Raw genomic sequence first — 7,626 nt, 5'->3', positions numbered from 1 at the left:
TTCCTGCATCTATCTATACCGATCCCACCACCCTGCATCTCTCCATCCCCTGCCTACCTTCCTGCATCTATCTATACCCATCCCACCACCCTGCATCTCTCCATCCCCTGCCTACCTTCCTGCATCTATCTATACCCATACCACCACCCTGCATCTCTCCATCCCCTGCCTACCTACCTACATCTATCTATACCCATCCCACCACACTGCATTTCTCCATCCTCTGCCTACCTTCCTGCATCTATCTATAACCATCCCACCACCCGCATCTCTCCATCCCCTGCCTACCTTCCTGCATCTATCTATACCCATCCCACCACCCTGCATCTCTCCATCCCCTGCCTACCTTCCTGCATCTATCTATAGCCATCCCACCACCCTGCATCTCTCCATCCCCTGCCTGCCTTCTTGCATTTATCTATACCCATCTCACCACACTACATCTCTCCATCACCTGCCTACCTTCCTGCATCTATCTATACCGATCCCACCACACTGCATCTCTCCATCCCCTGCCTACCTTCCTGCATCTATCTATAGCCATCCCACCACCCTGCATCTCTCCATCCCCTGCCTGCCTTCTTGCATTTATCTATACCCATCTCACCACACTACATCTCTCCATCACCTGCCTACCTTCCTGCATCTATCTATACCGATCCCACCACACTGCATCTCTCCATCCCCTGCCTACCTTCCTGCATCTATCTATACCCATCCCACCACACTGCATCTCTCCATCCCCTGCCTACCTTCCTGCATCTATCTATACCCATCCCACCACCCTGCATCTCTCCAACCCCTGCCTACCTTCCTGTATCTATCTATACCCATCCCACCACCCTGCATCTCTCCATCCCCTGCCTACCTTCCTGCATCTATCTATACCCATCCCACCACACTGCATCTCTCCATCCCCTGCCTACCTTCCTGCATCTATCTATACCCATTCCACCACCCTGCATCTCTCCATCCCCTGCCTACCTTCCTGCATCTATCTATACCCATCCCACCACACTGCATCTCTCCATACCCTGCCTACCTTCCTGCATCTATCTATACCCATCCCACCACACTGCATCTCTCCATCCCCTGCCTACCTTCCTGCATCTATCTATACCCATTCCACCACCCTGCATCTCTCCATCCCCTGCCTACCTTCCTGCATCTATCTATACCCATCCCACCACACTGCATCTCTCCATACCCTGCCTACCTTTCTGCATCTATCTATACCCATCCCACCACCCTGCATCTCTCCATCCCCTGCCTACCTTCCTGCATCTTTCTATACCCATCCCACTGACACAGTACCGAACACTGATGCACTACGGCACACCGATGCACTTCTGCACACTGATGCACAATTCCACACTAACCCACACCTGCACACTGATGCACTGCTGCACATTGAGACACTACTGCATACTGATGCATTACATCACACTCACATATGACTGCACACTGACACAGTACTGTAAACCGACATACTGCTACACACTGGCACACTTCTTCACACTGATGTACTACTGCACACTCACATACAACTGCACACTGACACAGTACTGTACACTGATAGACTACTGCACACCCACATATGACTGCAGTACACAGTAGTGTACACTGACACACTGCTACATACTGACACACTACTGCAAACTGACACACTATTGCATGCTGATGCACTACTGCTCACTCATATATGATTTCACACTGACACACTACTGCACACTGACACACTGCTGCACATTGACGCACTATGGACACCGATGCACTACTGCACACTGATGCACTACGGTACACTGACATACAGCTTCACATTGACACAGTACTGGTCACTTATGCACTACTGTAGCCTTACACACTGCAGCCCACTTACACACTATGGCACACTGATGCATTACTGCACACTGACACAGTACTGCACACTGACACTGACACACTTCTGCACACTGCTGCACACTGATACAATACTGTACACTGACACAGTACTGCACACTGTATACTGACACAGGCTCTGTAATTGTATTTTAGAATATTGTCTCATAAACTGCCTGATATTAACCTATTATGCACAGCCAGAACATCACTGGGTGGTGTTAATATATGAAATAGAGAATGAATGTGCCTATAATATGCTCTGCTCTGTGCACTGCTTAGGGCTTGTAATTAAGACAAATATTTCTGCTGGAAATAGCCCGTGTCCTGTTTGTGTTTGCGCTGTACATTGCTACTGCCAGCAGGTGAGGCTGAGTGTGGACGAGTCTCTTCTCTGCAGACCACTGACGTACACCTGATACGTGGCTGTAATACACAGAGTGTGCAATAACAGTACCTTCTGTGTCTCCCGGCCATTCCTTCTGTCTGTCCGTTTCTGGAAGGCTTTTATACATTATCTCAGGTACAGCAGGATTCTCCTAGGAGATGAATCATTGTTGCAGCAGTCTCACACGTTTCCAGTCACCTGCTTACCTCTCATTTCCCATAATGATTATTTCTCCTTGTACATAAGACATCAGACACCATTCCCCAGAGCAGCACAGAGCAGGTCTCACAGGTGGGGGCCAGAGAACTTTTCCAACTTTCTTTTGTGCTGATGACACAGGAACTGTTTCAACTCCAGGAATGTGTCGACAATGTCTCGGTCAACAGTCAATAAGGCGACACCGTAAGGTTGACATTCACAAGGTCAAGATTGACAAAAGGACGGAGAGTAGAGCGAGTTTATCCCATTCTCTACGGCTGACCCCATCTAGATAACCCTATGTATTAGTGAAATACAGTGACAGGGAACGAGTGCTGGCACAGGAGAGCGCTACTGCACATACTCCATCAGGGTTCCTCCAGGGAAGCTTCATACACTATCCAAAATGGCTGACAGAGATAGCACATGCCCGGTGCATTGTTGTTGCTGTGTAAAGTCACATAGTAAGTGATAGACTCTGCCCCTTAGATCCAGAGAGAGATACTGCATTACCTTGCCTCATACTACTTCTGTTCCATAATCCTGCCCCAATTACCACACCTTGAGTAGTACAGTCACCTAGCTGGTGCGCACACACTTACCAGACCATCTAGCTGGTACACAGGTGCAGTTATTACTGCCACATTTCCCAGATCATCTAGCTGGTGCACAGGTGCAGTCATTAATGCCACATTCCCAGATCTCCTCTCTGGTGCACTGGTGCAGTTATAACTGTCACACCTCCCAGACCATCTAGCTGGTGCACAGGTGCAGTGATCAATGCCACATTCCCAGATCACCTAGCTGGCGCGCAGGTGCAGTCATTAATGCCACATTCCCAGATCACCTCTCTGGTACACTGGTGCAGTTATTACTGTCACAGCTCCCAGAACATCTAGCTGGTGCACAGGTGCAGTCCTTAATACCACATTTCCCCATCCATCTAGCTGGTGCACAGGTGCAGTCATTACTGTCATGTTTCCCAGACCACCTAGCTAGTGCACATGTGAAGTCATTACTAACTGTCACATTACCCAGACCATCTAGCTTGTGCACAGGTGCAGTCATTAATGCCACATTCGCAAATTATGTAGCTGGTGCACAGGTGCAGTCATTAATGCCACATTTCCCAGACCATCTAGGTGGTGCGCAGGTGCAGTCATTAATGTCACGTTTCACAGACCATCTAGCTGGTGCACAGGTGCAGTCATTAATACCAAGTTTCCCAGACCACCTAGCTAGTGCACATGTGAAGTCATTACTAACTGTCACATTACCCAGACCATCTAGCTGGTGCACAGGTACAGTCATTAATGCCACATTCCCAGATCATGTAGCTGGTGCACAGGTGCAGTCATTAATGCCACATTTCCCAGACCATCTAGGTGGTGCGCAGGTGCAGTCATTAATGTCACGTTTCCCAGACCATCTAGCTGGTGCAAAGGTGCAGTCATTATTACCAAGTTTCCCAGACCACCTAGCTAGTGCACATGTGAAGTCATTACTAACTGTCACATTACCCAGACCATCTAGCTGGTGTACAGTTGCAGTCATTAATGCCACATTCCCATATCATGTAGCTGGTGCACAGGTGCAGTCATTAATGCCACATTCCCAGATCACCTCTCTGGTACACTGGTGCAGTTATTACTGTCACATCTCCCAGAACATCTAGCTGGTGCACAGGTGCAGTCCTTAATACCACATTTCCCCATCCATCTAGCTGGTGCAAAGGTGCAGTCATTACTGTCATGTTTCCCAGACCACCTAGCTAGTGCACATGTGAAGTCATTACTAACTGTCACATTACCCAGACCATCTAGCTTGTGCACAGGTGCAGTCATTAATGCCACATTCGCAAATTATGTAGCTGGTGCACAGGTGCAGTCATTAATGCCACATTTCCCAGACCATCTAGGTGGTGCGCAGGTGCAGTCATTAATGTCACGTTTCACAGACCATCTAGCTGGTGCACAGGTGCAGTCATTAATACCAAGTTTCCCAGACCACCTAGCTAGTGCACATGTGAAGTCATTACTAACTGTCACATTACCCAGACCATCTAGCTGGTGTACAGTTGCAGTCATTAATGCCACATTCCCATATCATGTAGCTGGTGCACAGGTGCAGTCATTAATGCCACATTTCCCAGACCATCTAGGTGGTGCACAGGTGCAGTCATTAATGTCACATTTCCCAGACCATCTAGCTGGTGCAAAGGTGCAGTCATTAATACCAAGTTTCCCAGACCACCTAGCTAGTGCACATGTGAAGTCATTACTAACTGTCACATTACCCAGACCATCTATCTGGTGCACAGGTGCAGTCATTAATGTCATGTTTCCCCAACCACCTAGGTGGTGCACAGGTCATTACTGTCAGATTTCTCAGACCATCTAGCTGGAGCACAGGTGCAGTCATTACTGTCACTTTTCCCAGACCTAGGGCTGTAACAACTGTAGGTGTGTGCCAGCAGTGCCTTGCCCACAGCACATCTCCACTGAGGGTGCACCTCTGGCACACACGTACTATGCAGATCAGGGAGATGCCGAGCAGGAGAGGCGTTTTCACCACTCTGAATCCGGCTGCTCAGACTGCACTATAGTCTTCACAGGAGAGAAGCGCTATAGGCACACGGCTGTCTTGGTGGGGGGCTTCACAGGCCTTTGTGGGGGTGGAGCGAATGGGACAGACTGCGGCTACACCTGAGCTAGAGCAGGAGACAGAGGAAAGGCTGCTTTAGTACCAGGACTCAGTCAGGCCATGACCCTGCACTGTGTTTGTATGTGTGTGTGTGTGTGTGTGTGTGTCATGAGACCTTAGGTGGTTAGATCGCAGGGGGTTTGGGTTACGCTGTGGGGCAGCGGTTATGTTTAAATACCCTTCAACATCTGAAGGGCAGAAACTGGTACACACTTTGGAAGTGGTCATGGGCGTGATCATGGGTAAAGTGGGTGTGACCACAGGCAAAGTGGGCATGACCACACCCCCTTTCCGAATGTGTACTGTACACTTTTTTCCCAAGATTACTCTTGGCACCCCCACCATCCACATCCACCCTGCAGACACTGCTTACCGGTGGATGTCTGGAGGGAGGAGAGTCCTTCATCTGGCCTTCCCATGCAAAAAAAGTATGGGAAGTTCCTGGGAGGCGCTGCACTGTGCACTGCAGCTCATGGATTTATTGAGGCAGGTTACTGCCACCCGGCCCCTCTGTTAAGTTTGCAAGATGGATGACATGTCACGCCCATAACCAGACACTAGAGCCCCCACAGTCAGCATCTCTATCAGCCGGCCCCTCTGTCGCAGATGTATGACACATCATGCATATGACCAGACAATAGAGCCCCTACAGTCAGCATCACAGAGCAGGAGCAACAGTGCATGCTGTTAAAGCTCGGCTCCTCCTTTCTTTTACCCCAAATACAACATGGAGTCGGACTCCGGAGACAATTGTGAAGTGGTGACTCCATTGCTTCTTGCAATTCCGCCACTAGGACAGGTTATATTCAGTGCAATCGGTCCTTCCATTTTTAGCAATATAGACCATTAAAAAAATGGTACTGTACTGGCAAAATCGGTACAGTTGGAGGGTATGTGGTTAGGAGGTATAGGCTGCAGAGTGAGGGTTTGTGTCAGTATGAAAGCACAGCTTTCAAGGTATGGGAGCACGTCAGTGTAATATAGAGCTTGGGCCGTTGGGTGTGGGAGTGCTTCAGTGTGATAGAGCACAGGCAGCGGGGTGCAAAACAGACACTACTGTGTGGTGTAATGTGAATCGGTACTATTATGTGACCATACCCCTTCCCCATGAATCAAAAAGCAATGCCCCTACATTTTTGGACTTACGGCTTTGGCACGCACTATCCCTATTTTAAGTATGGGGGGCACCAGTTAACCTTTCTGGCACAGGGCACCAAAATAGCTAGTAATGACACTGCCTAGACCACCTAGCTGGTGCACAGGTGCAGTCATTTCTATAACATTTCCCAGACCTCCTAGCTGATGCACAGGTGTAGTACTTACTGTCATGTTTCCCAGACCACCTAGCTGGTGCAGTCATTACTGTCATGTTTCCCAGACCATATATCTGGTGCATAGCTGCATTCATTACTAACTGTCACATTTCTACACAGTTGGCCTAGAAAACATGGACTGTTGGTAGACCTTGAGGACCAGTTTGGCCACCTCTGCCTTGGGCTCTCCATGTACTCCAAGGCTTAGTACATCAGCCTCATAGTCTAATCAGTCTGGTCAGAGCAGTCATTATCCAAACATGATACAGTATCCTCATATAAAGCGTCTGGTGCTCACTCAGTGAAGTATTATCAAGTAAATATTGTGAAAATCATCCCGCTTCTAGGTTGCCAGTGATGTACTCGATGTAAGAAATTCAATTGACTCCAGTTCTTAAAATCATATATATTATTTATAGAAGGTGATTTTGGGTGAGATCCCTTTTTCTACCTTCATACATAACCAAAATCGAGAAGTTCTCAGCTTTAGATGAATAGTTCATTTATAATTGCACATTGTATGGTTTGTTTAAAAATTAAAGTAAAAAAATTACTTTTGCCCTTTTCGTATTATATGCAATATATGATATATGGTGATGATACTGTAACTTTTTTTTCCTTAATACATAACCAAAATTGATAAATGAGGTACCATTTTAAAAATTACGTTGCTCCTTTTGATTAATTGTTAATGTAGAATTGTATATTGTATTGTTAGCTTAAAAATCAAAGTAAAAAGTTTTCTTTTAGTCCATTTGTTTTATTTCTACAAAGTGATTTTTTGGTGATCATCCCTTTTCTCCATTCATACTTAACCGAATCAATAAATTAGTTCCTATTTTAAAGATTAAGTTCTCCGCTTCTGATGAATTGTTCATTTCGAATGCACATTGTATTGATTGTTTAAAAATTTAAGTTAAAAATTAACTTTTGCCCTTTTTGTATTATTTCCATATGGTGACTTTTGGTGACGATCCCTTTTTCTCCCTTCATACAGTAAATAACCAAAATCGATAAATTAGGTACCATTTTAAAGATTACATTCTCCGCTTCTGATGAATTGTTAAATTACAACTGCCCATTACATTGATTGTTTAAAGATCGAAGATAAAAAGTGACTTTTGGCCCATTCGTTTTATTTCTACA

The sequence above is a fragment of the Crinia signifera genome, chromosome 3, assembly GCF_055691185.1.
Source record: "Crinia signifera chromosome 3, ASM5569118v1, whole genome shotgun sequence".
NCBI classification, from domain to species: Eukaryota; Metazoa; Chordata; class Amphibia; order Anura; family Myobatrachidae; genus Crinia; species Crinia signifera.
This window is presented reverse-complemented; position numbering follows the sequence as displayed.